This window comes from Felis catus, chromosome B1, assembly GCF_018350175.1.
Source record: "Felis catus isolate Fca126 chromosome B1, F.catus_Fca126_mat1.0, whole genome shotgun sequence".
In the NCBI taxonomy this organism is placed as follows: Eukaryota; Metazoa; Chordata; class Mammalia; order Carnivora; family Felidae; genus Felis; species Felis catus.
Window position 1 is genome coordinate 30,675,998 of NC_058371.1, and position 14,669 is coordinate 30,690,666.

Sequence of the window (14,669 nt, forward strand, 5' to 3'; positions counted from 1 at the left end):
TTATGCCCCATCTCTACCCTAAAAGTATGAGACAGAATTATTATTCATTATAATTCACTGTGAATTGTAAGCTTTTGTCATCATACAATGTGCTTTCACATATGGCATTTTATTTCATTCCAATATAATAGATTGCATTTGAGAATAACTCTTGATTCCTAACTTTTGGTTCAGTAATAATAAACAACTTCACATATTCATTGGATAAATATATGCTAAATGCTTTTTATGCATCAGGTACTATGTAACATGTTGGAACTATAATAGGGAATGTTTGTGTCCTCACTAAATTTATAATCTAGTGGGGAAAACAGACAAAAAGAAGGAAAAAATAATTATCAAATTTTAATAAGTAGCCTTTATGTGGATAAAACACAAGAGACTGAAATGCAGAATATACAGTGGCATGGGGGGAACTATTTCAGGTCTTTGTTTAAATAAAGATCCCTAAAATTTTTAAGGAAGCCTTTTCTGACCACTCTACCAAAAGTAGCAATCATTCTATTCATCTTCTCCCCTTTGTTTTCTCATACACACACACTCACACATACATTTGCTTACTTATTTTGTTTTTCTCTCTCTCTTCTCATATGTAAGTTCTGTGAGGACAGGAACTGTTAATCTTTTTACTGTGATCGTTGTTTTTCTTTCTCTTCTAGGACTAGAATAGTGCCTGATACAGAGTAGGTGCTCAGTAAATACTTATGGAATGGATGAGTGAATGAACGAATGAATGAATGAATGAATGAATGAGCTAGTCAGGAAGAGACTTTCCAAAAAGCAAATATATAAACTGAGACCTAACAATGGATCCAATCATGCAAGGGGTAGGTGGGGTGGGAGGAGACCTTTCCAGGTAGAGGAAACAGCAGCTGCAAAGACCCTGAGACAGGAAAGAGGTTAACATTTAAGGAACAGAAGGAAGGCCCATGTGCTGGAAGCATGTGTTAGGAAGTGGCTGGAACCGAGTTTACAGGCCAAGGTAAACATTGGGTTTCACTATAAACACATGGGGAAGAGATATAAGCAAGGAAGCTTAAACATAACCACTGTTGCTCCTGTTTAAAGTATCTACTGGAGGATGACAAAAGTGTGACCAGAGAGACCAGTAATGAGACTAATAGATATTAGCCTGTATCTATTGTGCACTTACTCTTATCAGGCACTGGTCCAAGTGCTCTATGTATCATTTTATTTAAGTAAAATTTTAGCTTGATTGATTGATAGATTCTCTCAATATTTTTCAAATTATTTTTCTCAAGCTTTATTTTTCCATATTATAATCTACTTCAGTATAATATCAGATACAGCAAGAAAAAAAGTCATTATTTTAAGGTTACTATGTTAGCATTTAATGGAGCTCCAAAGAGAACACCACAATTTTCATGTATTTTCCTTCTGAAAATTTTGAGAAATGTTCTCATAGATATTTAAGAAATACAACTGATTCTTAAGCATTTGAAAATGGTGTTTGGAGGAGAATAGTAATCCAGCAATGTGTGGGATCATCTAGGTTAGGGGATATTCTAAAGTGGGAATTTAGCTGGGAAATGGATAGGTAATCCAGATATTAGGCAACAAAGCCTGTACTAAATTGACTCCAGTGAGAAATAGGCAAAGAAGATAAATACAAGAAAAACCACAAGAAAATAAAATGGAAAGAATTTGATTGAATAGGGGGAAAGCAGGAAAGGGAAGAATTAAAGATGTCTTCAAGGTTCTGAGAAAGAGGGATGTGTGCACTGTACGTACGTAGCACTGTTGATACCCTGCCCAGATCCCCTTCATGGACCCACTGCATCTATCCCCCAACTGCTGTAGATATTGTGGATTAGGACTCACAGTTACGCTCTTGCCTGGACATGTGCCCTCAAGAATTGTCCTCAGCCGACTGGAGCTGCCCTTCCCCCAGCTGCCAGGGGGGTTATGTCCCCCCTCTCCAAGGACTGATGTGGGATATGCCCACAAGGGGAGACAACTTAAGAAGCTATTCATTCCCCTTAAGCCATTCCTTCTAAGATCAGGCTGAGGCTGGTTTTCAGCTGAAACCACATCTTTGCTTAGCTTCTGTCCTTGCCTCATCTGTTTCCCTCACTTCGTTACACGTTTCTCCCGAGAGCACTTCCTCAAGAAGTCACTTACTCCAGAATCCCTGTCTTAAGCTCTGCTTCTATGGATACTGACCCCAAGATAGAAGAGTACGGAAGAACTGGAGGAACGGACAGAAAAAGGGAACTTAAGAGAAGGGTGTTAATTTGGATTTGTTTGATAAATACTATCAATCCTTACCAACATAGTCTTAGTTCTCTTGGATGCACCTTTCACACATGCTCACAGCCAGTGGAGGAAACTGTGAGATACTGAAGAAGTAAGGCATCTTACAAGTACATCTGATCAAAAATTGACTTTATGATATCACTTCTTTGACTAGAGATCCAAATGCCCATTGGATGAGTCCTAAGTGCCTTTTATTGAGTGACCCAAATTTTGAAATCTAAGTACTTTTCAGATAGAGAATGGAGAACCCATGAACACCTAGGGATCAGCAAAACATCCCCAACAATTTTTCAAGCATTTTATTTTTGGCAAAACTCAATTTAACTCATTTTGCAAGCACTCTTCCCTCCAGTTTTTAAACCCATGGGTATTTCAAAGGAAATTTAATCCATATGTTTCTGATTCATTTACATTTTAAGTCATAAAAATGTTATTTTTATAAGAGCTGTTTGATATCCAAGAAACTTTCTGAGCCTTTTAAAAAATCTCTTTAAAGTCTTGTTGGTCGGAGCCAGGGAGCAGACATGATGTGTGATGCACCACCCGAAAATGTGATCCAGACAGACTCAACCATAGACTGACCTCAGAACAATGCTTGCCACATCCAGCCAAAAAAATAATGGCAACGAGATGATCAAGAAAGTTGGTCTGGACACCAGAGAGTCCTTGAGAAACACAAGAGAAGCCAATGGAAAATGATAGCAAAGATTAAAGTAGGATTCATTAGCGTGTCACTGATGTGTTTGGGCATATAAGGACCAGACTTGCATGCATTACAACAAGCTATCGTTCCTGGCAGCTTTCAGGAAGATCTGCAGACTTCTGGAGGACAAAGTCCCCTATCACCACCCAAATATTTTATGTGAAGAAAAGCGTGCCTTTCTCAGTATCGTATATTAGAGTAAAACATCAAAATAACATTCAAAGGACTTTTAATTAATTTATTGCATATGTGTACAGAGTACTAGGCAGTGATTAAAAGGATGATGTAAATATGTGTTTAATGATACAGAAAGATGTGACACATTGCTAATTGAGAATTATGGTGAGAAAACTGTACATGATATTGGGACCACATTTTTGGTTAAGAAAAACCAAATATAAAAAACATGTTTTTATATATGCATATCAAAATACTAAAAAGTAATTGTGGTTAGGATAATTGACAGGACTGGATGCCTTTCTTGGCTCAGCTACGTTCTTGCTTTTAACTTTTCCACAATATGCATCGTGTAAGTTAACAACAACAACAACCACCACCACCACCACCACCACAACAACAAACTACTTTTGTCTGCACTTTACAAATTGCGCAGAATAGTATTCCTATAATGTTGTGGGAGAGGGATGCCCTTCTCTTTCTCCTCATTTCTCCTGCTCAGGAACAAGAGCGCATGGGGTCCAAGCCGGAGGGGGTGCGACGGCAAGCACTAGATGATCAAATCGTCTGAGATTGCTGGAATGCAGTTGCTCATCTGGAATGGCTGAATCTATGGTGACCATGCTTTCTGAACCCCAAATTGGTCACACGATCTAACGTGTGGGGGGCATACGACAGGATAGATTATTTTAAATCAGAACCGCTCTCAAAATTGTAGGACATATGGTCGTTCTGGCTACAAGGCACGTTGCTTCAGAAAGGAAGAAACATTCGAAAAGGCAATCTATGGAGCGCTCTGAAGGAAAAAATAATGGCTGGTAGTTTATAAAACTGTGGTTGTTCATACCGAACATCCCCTGAACAAGGAGAACTCTTTTGATTCCCCCTCATGTAGACGTAGACAGCATTTGAAATCCAAAGGACTATTACTTTCACATCTGTTGGCATCTATCTAGTTGCTGTCTGAAGTACTCCCTGTACAAAATGTGCACAACTGCCGATATTAATTATCTCATCAATTCTCTCGAAACCTGTAAAATCAATGCTCTCCCCTGGAGAGCCACTCTCCCTAATGTCATTAGCACCCCATTTCCTCTCCCCTTGGCTACCATCCCCACCAACCTCAGGACTGGTTCTGAGTCACAGGCCATTTTACTTCCGGTTCAGCTGGGCTCCTAACACCCTCTTTGATCATCAAGACAGGGCAAAGGAAAGCAGAAACATCATTTTCTGAGGCCCTATTAGTAGAGAAAAGTTAGATAAATGATCCTTAATGCTTTCATTACAAAAAAAGAAAGTGATCCTAATTCTAATCAAATGGAATAGGGTAAGGGGAGAATTCAATTAATTATCATGTAAAATTAAGTTATTTCAAAACCCTGGAAAGACTTTCTGTTTTAGCATTCTGTGATGATTTTATTTAAATATATCGTATTCTCACCTTCTGAAATGACTGAATTAATTTTAAGTAGGCATTAACTTTGAAGCCAAAAATGATGAAATGTTTAACCAACTGGCCTGTCATGGTTAATCATGCCCTCCTACCAAACACTTTCTGTTCAACTCACAAGAATATAAACTCTCAGTTCCAGGTACTAGGGGACAATTCTCAGATGCTGGCAAATCTCTCCTCCAATAAACAGCCTTTTTTTTTTTAAGTTTGCCAGGACCCTAATTGATGGATAAATGTCATGTAGGGGCAAGGTCATCTCCAGATGAGACCCACATAAATGAACCTCAAAAGTCCTTCATCCCACAGCAAAGCAATGGGATGCTCTACTGATCCCTTGGTTTAAGAAAAGGTATATGTATGTATGTGTGTGTGTGTGTGTGTGTGTGAGAGAGAGAGAGAGAGACAGAGACAGAGACAGAGACAGAGAGAGGAGAGAGAGAAGAGAGAGAAATTGATTTGGTCTTTGATATGTTCATCCCCCAGTGTTCTGTTGTCATTGTTCCATGGGTTTTGGATAAAAATATCACCAAAGAAGTGGCACCCAACATTAGACTTCATATGAAATATTATTAGAGAGCATAGGTACCTAATGAAAAATTATCTAATATTAACCATTCGTTCATTCACTCACTCGTTAATTCATTCAATAACTAACTTGAGAACCCACTAAATGGCAGCCATTAGGTATTGAGAATGCAGAGATAAGTGAGGCAGAATCCCTGCATTCGAAGAATTAATACTCCAGCTGCTGGACAAATCAACCAATTAAAAAATGCGGAGTGACATATGTGGAACTTGAGAAACGTAACAGAAGACCATGGGGGAAGGGAAGGGAGACAAAATAGTTACAAACAGAGAGGGAGGGAGGCAAACCATAAGAGACTCTTAAATACAGAGAACAAACTGAGGGTTGATGGGGGAGGGGCGAAGGACAGGGGAAAACAGGTGAGGGGCATTGAGGAGGGCACTTGCTGTGATGAGCACTCGGTGTTGTATGTAAGCGATGAACCATGGGAATCTACCCCCAAAACCAAGAGCACACTATATACATTGTATGTTAGGCAACTTAACAATAAATTATATTAATTAAATAAATAAATACATAAATAAATACATAAAAATAAATTAAAAAGTGCAGAGTGAGCTGTACAAGACAATGAAAATTGTATATGGTACTAAGAGAGGAAAGGTAATATTCTCAGAAAAGTTGGCATGTGAGATACATTTTAGAGAATAATTAGGAGTCACTCAAACCAAGAGTAGGGGGAAAATGGAAAATCTGTGTGAATGCAGGAAAAAAAATGGATGAATGAATTTTTGGTACATCTTGGTCAATGAGTTATCACATCCCTACCAATTAAGGCTGGTAGGCTAGATCCCTCCTTCCCCAAAAAAACATAAGAGCTAAGCTATGGTAAGACTTAACGTTTGAAAACACTCAATTGGAAAAATACATTTGGGGGTCACGTGGGTGGCTCAGTTGGATGAGCATCCAGCTCTCGATTTCAGCTCAGGTCATGATCCCAGTGTCATGAGATCCAGTCCCACACGGGGCTCTGCACTGAGCATGGAGTCTGCTTAAGATCCTCTCTCCATCTCCCTGCCCCTCTCCCTTGCTCATGTTCTCTCTCTCTAAAATAAAAAATAAAGAAAGAAAAATACATTTTGGTTTACTTAAAGAATCAATGTTCCTCATTCTAAGAAAACAAATCTTGTTCTATCAAAAGTTCAATGACATTTTATTCGATTGCTGCAACTGAATCTTGAAGCTCAGTCTTCTGGAAAGCAAACAAGAAATTGTGCAATGTTTGAGGATACTGTATTATATTTTTAGACATAGAAGTTTACGTGTTTGAAAAGCATGGACTTAGTTTGGAATCCCAGCTTCCCCACATAACAGCTGTGTGACTGAGCAAATTAACTTTTCTGATACTCAGTTTCCTCATCTGCTTTATTAGTGGCAAAGATTTCTTCCTTATTTAATTTCTTCCCTATTTAATACAGCTGTTGGGAGAATTAAACACTGTACGTAAAAGTCCTGATACAGTATCTGGCACTTGGTGCATGTTAATTCTGTTCCCTTCCCCTTTTCTCAGGAATGGGGGTTCTGAACAGGGGAAATAAGATAGTCATAACTGTCCATGTTCCGGCAACACTGATATTTGCCTAGTTGGCCTCATGTAAGTCAGCCAGGCTTGACTCAGTCTGACCATGTTCCCTTTCACTAGCTGGAAAAAAAAAATAATACTTAGTTATGAATCTTGGATGCCAAAAGAGAGCTAGCACTCACCATTTCATTTACACAGTGGAGAGACACCTGCAGCATAGTTTGTAGAACAGAATAGAATTGTTATAAAAAATATCTCCCATGGCAGCAAAGACACTTATAGTTAATGAGCTAATAAATATTGTCAAGTGACCTTTCTCTTGCCAAGTCTTAAATCGTAAAGAGAGGGGGAAGGGAAGGATTAGAACTGCGTATTTGCTATAGAGTTCAAATTCTGGGCTTCTTCTAGCTAACTTTTATTACTATTGACCATATTTTAGGCTTGTCAGGCCACTAATTCTCCATATTGCTGGACACTGCAAGTTCCTTACAGGCCAGTGTCTGGCAGAAAGCAAAATATTCTTTCTCATCTCAGTTTTGGCCCTTGGCCTGTTTGCTTCTCCTTTTGCTGCCAGAGTAGAGGAGGGAGACTGGCCTTCTGTGCTGCAAAATTAGCCATTTTGGTCTCATTTCTCTCCAGAAATTCTTATGGACACTTGTTCTCAATATTCCCTTAAAAATACATAGACTTAGAGTTTCGAATCCTGATACGTCATCCTAAATACCTAGGCTATTTCAATTCCTTTTATTTTCGTTTTAGTACCACAGTTTTATTTATGTGTGTTAAATACATACACATAGCAAATAGCATCACATATCATTTGGTAATATTAAAGAACATATATGAAGCAAGTTAGTGAGTGCTTCTGACAGAGCAGAGGAGAAAGATAGGTGAGTGGAGATAGAAAGGGGGGAAATGTGAATTTCTTTATGTAGGTTGGAAATGACCAAAGGCAATGAACTGAGAGGTATGATTAAGTCAACTCCCTGCACCTGGAGTCCAAAATAATAAGTAATGTTTTGAACGCTATTGAGAGAGAATGCTGAATAAGGCAACCATCACATGTTATGTGACCAAGTGACTGAATATAGGTATTCTACAGAGGAACCTTATTTCTTTGTGTGATACTATTTTATATCAGGCATGCATAGAGATTTCAGTGTTTTCATTTAGAACCAGTACTGACTGATTATGGAGATGGCCAATTCCTGGCATATGAAATTAGTAACAAAATGTAGTTAATCATTTCACGCAAGACTAATGTGAACCAACCATCCTTTCCCACCAATTCTTTTTAATCTGATATCACAACTCACCCTTCTTCAATTTCTAAAGACAGCCAGTGTGGTAGTTTAAAAAGATATTCCCAAAATTTTCCTTCAAGAAGTAGAACCTAATTCCCCTCACCTTGAATATGGGCTGATTTTAGTGATTTCCAATTAACAGAATGTGGTGAAATGATGGTGTTAGACTTCCAAGATTAAGTCACAAAAGGCATTGTGACCTCTTTTTGTTCTCTCTCTTGGACTACTTTCTACTTTGGGGAAAATCAGTGCCATGTTGTGAGTATTCTGAAGTAACCCTATGTAGAGACCCCTTGCCACACAGCTAGGAATGTAGACCTCCTGCCAACAGCCATTGAGGCAACCATTTTGGAAGTGGCTTCTTCAGCCCCAATCAAGCCTTCAGATGACCTCAGTCCTGACTGATTCTGTGTCTTCCCCCTCCTGATAGACCAAGATCCAAAGTTCCCTAGCTAAGCTCCTCCTGAATTTCTTACATACAGAAACTGTGAGATAATATACTCTTGTATTAAGCCATGAAGTTTTTGGCTAATATGTTATGTGGCAAACAATAACTAATGAAGATAGATTGATTATAAAACGTGGTCCTTTAGCTTTTGCGAGGCATACGAGTTCTTTGGCTGTCAGACATTATTTTGATTCCTTTCATGCTTGCTTATGGATTGCAGAATCAGTTTGCTTTGAACACTTTCATTTTTCCCAAAGAAATGGTGAGTTTTCCTTTATTCTTCTTAGAGTTATTTCAGTGCCTATCTTTGAGACATAGCAGAAAGAGCACTGTATTTGTGGGTTCCAGCCTTCAGATAGATATCTGTGAAAAGGTGTTACCCCAAAGCAGAATGTGATCCCTGAACATGCCCACTCTTCTTCCCTTGTCTGTCTTCATTCTCCTCCCCACTTGGGACCTCCTTTGAGCTCTCCCTCTCAACTGTCAAGTCCTCCCCATGAAAGAAAGACTAGCTGGGTGCTTTACCTGTGGGATGGTTGGGTTGAGGGCCAGAAACAAGGCAAGAGTAGTCTTGCCTAAGCCTGGAGAAAATGAATTGTCACTTCTAGCATGGAAAAATGAAGACTAGTCAAGGAGGGCCTGGTCCACAAGCAAAACAGGAATAGAAACCTGCCTTCTATCTGAGATATAAGCTTAAGATTTAGCTAATGGGGAAATAGCAGTAAGAACTCTGGTGGCATCAGGATGTCCTGAGTTTCCAATGGCCTCTCTCTTGAAAAGATCCTGTTTCTTCTCTTGTCTTTGGTGAGATCACAGGCCCCTTACTTTCCCCCTACCTCAGTCCCTCCTCCTCCACTGGTAGATCTCCACATTTTGGAATGCCTTGGGTTTCATCTTGGACCTTCTTTTTCTATGCAGCCATCTTGAAATAAATCTCTATGGCAACGATCCCAGACTGACGTCTTTGGACCCTCCTCTGGATTCTAGATACATCCTTCATATCTCTAGTTGGTTGTCTAAGAAGCAACACACTTGATCTTAGCCAAAAGGCTGAGAAGTGATTCTAGTTGGTTGTCTAAGAAGCAACACACCCCACAACAATTCCCACCTCACAACAAATTACTGTTTGTTTCATCAACTACCCAAACCCCAGATCTGGAAGTTATCCTTCATCCTCTCTTTCTCCTAAACTCCCACATTAACTCAGTAGCAACTCCTCTTTGAACTTACTTCCAGATGTAACATTTTCTCTCACTTGGCCTGCTTCCTCTCTTCCTCTCAATGGTCCGTTTCCTACATAACTAACCCTAAGCATAAACAATGATTCAAATTATACCTTGCGATTATTTTTGACCATCGTGAGAACAAAATACAAACCTCTCACGCTGCTTTAGGAAGCCCTCCATAATCCATAATCTTTATGAAGCCATACACTCCCTCCTTCCAAATGCACCACCTCCCTTCTGTTCCTCAGACACATCAGACACCTTCCTCCCTTCAGACTTTCACACTTGCTATGACCTGTGCTTGAATTCTCTGCTTCCTGATCATTGCATGTCTGGTTCCTTCTTGACATTCAGTCCTCAATTTTAATACAACCTCCTCAGCTCGGTCATTCCCAGCCAACTTTCTTTTTCTTTCTTTTTTTTTTTTTTAAATGTGTATTTACTTACATTGGGGGTGGAGGGGCAGAGAGAGAGGGAGACAGAGAGGATCCCAAGCAGGCTCCCCACTGTCAGTGCAGAGCCCTGACACAGAGCTGAAACCCAAGAACTGTGTTTTCAACCTGCACCGAAATCAAGAGTCGGACACTTGACTGACTGAGCCACCCAGGCGCCCCTCACAGTCAGCGTTCTAAAATGGCCAGCCAGCCTCTCACCAGGTCACCCAATTCCTGCTGTTTGTGTAGCTCCATCAAAAGCATCTGGATTCTTTTCCCGCTTGTTTTATTTTTTGTAATTTTTGTCTTCTTTCATTCGTATGTGGCCTTCGCCTCGAACAGTTCTTGGCACAAAGTAAGGAAGGGCTCAGTTAATATTCATAAAATACATTAATGAGTGATGGGCTGTTCCTAACATGAGGCTCGATAATATTCCCCAACTGTCCCCACTACTAATTCTTTGGTGAAATTCCTTGATGGTTGGCAATCAGCAGCTTGGTAATGAGCAAGGGTTTCTGTCTGATGTGGTTTTTTTTTTCCTGAGAAAAACACAGTGCCTCATTTCCTGGAGGGCCTGGTGATAGGGCTGATACAGGAGGCTGCCGCATGGTATACTGGTAGGCACCTGCCTCGAGAACAGAGCTTATATCACTCATTGGAAGAAACAGGGAAGTTATGAAAAGTGACTGGCTGCAGAGGACTTGACATTTTGCCTCAAAGCTCTAAGAGGAAAAAAAGGCAGAACTGTTGAAAAAACGCACATGTTAATTGGCACATCATATACCTCCCCTAAGCAACATTAATTTGAAAGGAAGGAAAAAAATCTCCCAAGATTTTTTTTAGAGCTGAACACCGGGTACTTTTGCTTTGCGAGGCGCAGCAGGTCAGATTCCCACTACGTGTGCCATCCAAAACCCTTGTGTGTGGTGCATCCATACTAATACCTCAAGGTTAAGCTAACAGCCACAGCAGAAGAGATAAACAAGCATGTTTCTTATTTACAGCTATGTTTACACTTTTAGCTTCCAGGCAACTTAATTATTTGATTTTAATGCACACGTCCCTGTTAGGAGTTATCAGCACCTGACAAAACGGACTCAGCCTAATGTCCTGGTTTTAAAGCACAGCATGTCAAGAAAAAAGAACGATACAAATATTTCAGTCTGTTTTCTTTAAACATATGAGAACAAGGTTCCAGAGAGCTTACATCACTTCTCCGAAGTTCTGTTAAGTCCACAGCTGAGACAAAGTAGAACACATGTTATAGAAATGTAAACACACTTTAACTTACCCCTTAACATATTAAAAGTGAAGCCCTAAATTCAAGCCAGTAATTTTGAAATTAGGAACATTCAATTCAATTAATGGAGGGGCTTTCTCCACCTCATGTATCAGCTCCTTTTGTGGCCGAGAGTTTGGTTTATATATATATATACATATATATATATATATGTATATATATGTATACACACACATATATATGTGTATATATCGCATATATATCGTCGCCTGCCTTTTTCTGTGAACTTGATTTTAAATTTAATAGTCACTAAATTACAATGTTAGCTAAGCTGTTTTTTTTCTCCTATGACTTAGTTTTCAATCTGAGAAAGAGTTGATGATGACTGTAAAACATTTAACAGACATAAGATCACACGCAGTGATATTTTAATGCAAAGCTTTTCCAGGGACTGGCAAAAGTTACAAACGGTAAACTATTCCAATGGCTTAAATAACTTCCACCCATGTTTCTTGTAGCCCAGCTCTCTAAGGAACACTGACATTACGTACCAAAACTATGAGCTATCAAGACGGTATAAAAAATGCCAAGTTGTTTTACGCAGAGGTATTTTAACTAGGGAGATGGCTGGAGAGATCAAAGGCTAAATATAAAGTCAATTTTTAAGTGCTATCCATACATTAAAGAACTTTAATTGCTTAGCCTACTTTTTAAAGGTTGTCAGTGTTTCACAGTAGTTTCTTTGCCCAGGAGAAAAGGAAAGGAGGGGAGAGGAAGGGATAGAAGGTGAAACAGAAGAAAAAAGTAAAAAAACAAAAAACCAAAAACCACAAAGATTAGCTAGGCTTTTTTGTGCACCCAAGCAATTAAAGAGACATCTTAAGAGAATGCAAAATAAAGACCTCGGCTCTTGAAGCTGAGGTGACCGTGATATCTGGCTTCCAGAAGCCGGACATTAATATCACCACTGTCGGTGGCAATACCAGAGTTTCTATAAGCGGGTTAGTAGCAATTGTCCTGCTGGAAGCAGCAGCCTGGAGCTTGTCTTGCAGCCCCATCTGCACAGCAAGCACGATACTTTTACCTTAGATTGTATCGTTCTTTGGGTGGCCTTGGGACATTGATAAAAATCAGAGGGATGAAAGTGTCTCTTGCACACAGGCACCTCACCTTTCACCCCTGCCACTATCGTGTCAGTACACGTGTACCCCTTACATACTTTTCAGAATGGAGAGACAATTAGTGCAGAAGCCAACGAGATGAAGACACGCTCCTCTCTTATTAGAACTGGAAAGGATTTAAGAAATCAAGACTGCAGTCAGAAGGTCACACAAGGAGCTGAACAAAATGTTGGTAATTATTGAATCTGGGTGACTGAGAGGCGGAGGTTTTACGACAGCATTCTCACTAACTTATGTAGATTTGAAAACGTTCGTAATGAAAAATGACGGAGAGAGAAGGAGGTGGAAAAGGTGACAGAGGAGGGAAGGAAGGAGGAGGAAGGGCAGGAAGGAAGAAGGGCCCCAAGTCCCATGGAAGGGAAACCCTGCTAGTTTCCCCCTAAACCAAAGGTAAAGAATGACCATGGCAGAGGACTTCAGGCTTCACACTCTGCATTTACATGCCTGAGTAAGCCAAGACTCGCCTTCTGACCCTACCTTTCACCCACGTCTCTCTCTTCTGCAGAAATTGTCCCACCAATGACCTCAGCTCTTGGGAACCAAGGAGCTCTTTCAGCCAGGTTTGGCAATGAGGGTCTGGATCTATCCAAAGGTGGACAATCAGCTGTGAAGTCAGAACGCCCCATGCTTCGGTCCTCCGTCGATCTTCCCTGCGCCACTAGAAAGAAAAACCCAGCACGTCTGCCTCCCACCTACACAGCTTCATCACAGACAAGTAGATGGGGGCTTATTTTATGGGTTCTATTTGCAATCATTGTATAGACGCTTTTATATTTTGAAAAGTCTTCACTACTCAGCAGGTCCAGAAGTGCATGTCAGCTCTTCATATGCCAAATGAGCAACCTGCCTCTTCGGGTGCCAAGTTCAGAAAATATTTAGAAGGAAAATTAAGGGAGAATGACTTAATGAGTAGGGGAGTTAGCTCTTCGTGACAAATGGAAATTAGTAGACCGACCTACTCGTATTCCACCCCACGTGTTGTTTTTCTCTCTGCCACTAAGCACTTCTCTGGCCATACATAGGCTGGAAAACTACTGGGAATGTTGATGAGGTCCCTGGGAAGTAATTTTATATAAGGTCCAATCAACTCACCAGAAGGGTCCTAAGGACCTGCTACATCCCACGAACTATGCTATGTGCTGGAAATAAGATATAAACGATGCCGAGAAGGTCAAAGTCAAGTGGATACGGTTAAGAAAGGAATCACCAATGAAAATACACTGATACATGTATTCCTAGGTGTTTACACAGAGAAATCACATGAAGACAGAAAAGGCTAAGAAAAGGACATGGCATTATGAATTGAGGGACGATGCGGGGCGGGGGGGGGGGGGGTTGGGCACCCGCTGATAGTGTGGAAAGGGAGAGCACTGCAGGAAGAAGGAACAGAATGTACCAAGTCTCAGACCACCTGCAGTGTGGAGCATGCACACGCAACTCACTGGGGGAAACAGTCTTTGAGCAAACATTATTATGTACCTTCTGTATTCATAGGCTAGGTGCGAGGGGCAGACATCAATAGGAATTGAAAGTGGTCCCTGCAATGTCTGCTCGGGACGGCCGGTGAGGGTCTCTCCTGGACTCAGGCTGGGGGTCAGGAGGCAGAAAGGGCTCTTCTCAGGCTCTGGGCAAGAGTATCTCACACTCAGGGAAATTAAAGCTCCTCAGGGTGGGGATTTAGGAGCAGAAGGAACAAACAAAGGCAAGATAAGCCTTAGGAAAAATTGCAGCCAAGTCTAGCTCTGGTGGCCCTTTCTTTGTCCATTTCTTTGGATCCTCCTAGATCCCTTCTTTCCTCAAATCCGCTTCTTGACCACCCTCCCCGCCCCCACAAACACACACACTCACCAAAGACCTCGTGGACAACTTTAGTCCTAGACTGCCTTTCCCAGAAATGACCCTTACTCCAGAACTCAGTGCCTTCTCCCCAAAGTGTGCCGTCCCTTCAACTCCAGGGACCTCAATCTCATGCTAAAAGGAAAATGAGCAAAGTGAAGAGTAGGATTTGAGTGATTAAGATCCTCTCAAATCTCTCTGGGGACTAGTCTTTTCCTGTTTAAATAGCACTGTTTAACTCAAATTATACGTGGTATTTCAGGCAGTGTGGAAGGGGTGTTC

General features: G+C 40.7%; 1 long non-coding RNA gene across 5 annotated transcripts in view; it reads right to left on the reverse strand.

Moving 5' to 3' along the window:
* Positions 1-14,669, reverse strand: part of LOC102899518 — a 280,549-nt gene that overhangs the window by 126,284 nt on the left and 139,596 nt on the right. For 2 of the 5 annotated variants that reach the window (XR_006596441.1, XR_006596440.1), the window contains exon 5: positions 4,280-4,395. The exons of the other annotated variants lie outside the window; for them this stretch is intronic. This is a non-coding gene — a long non-coding RNA (uncharacterized LOC102899518). The remainder of the gene's footprint in view (positions 1-4,279; positions 4,396-14,669) is intronic. 5 annotated transcript variants of the gene reach the window in all.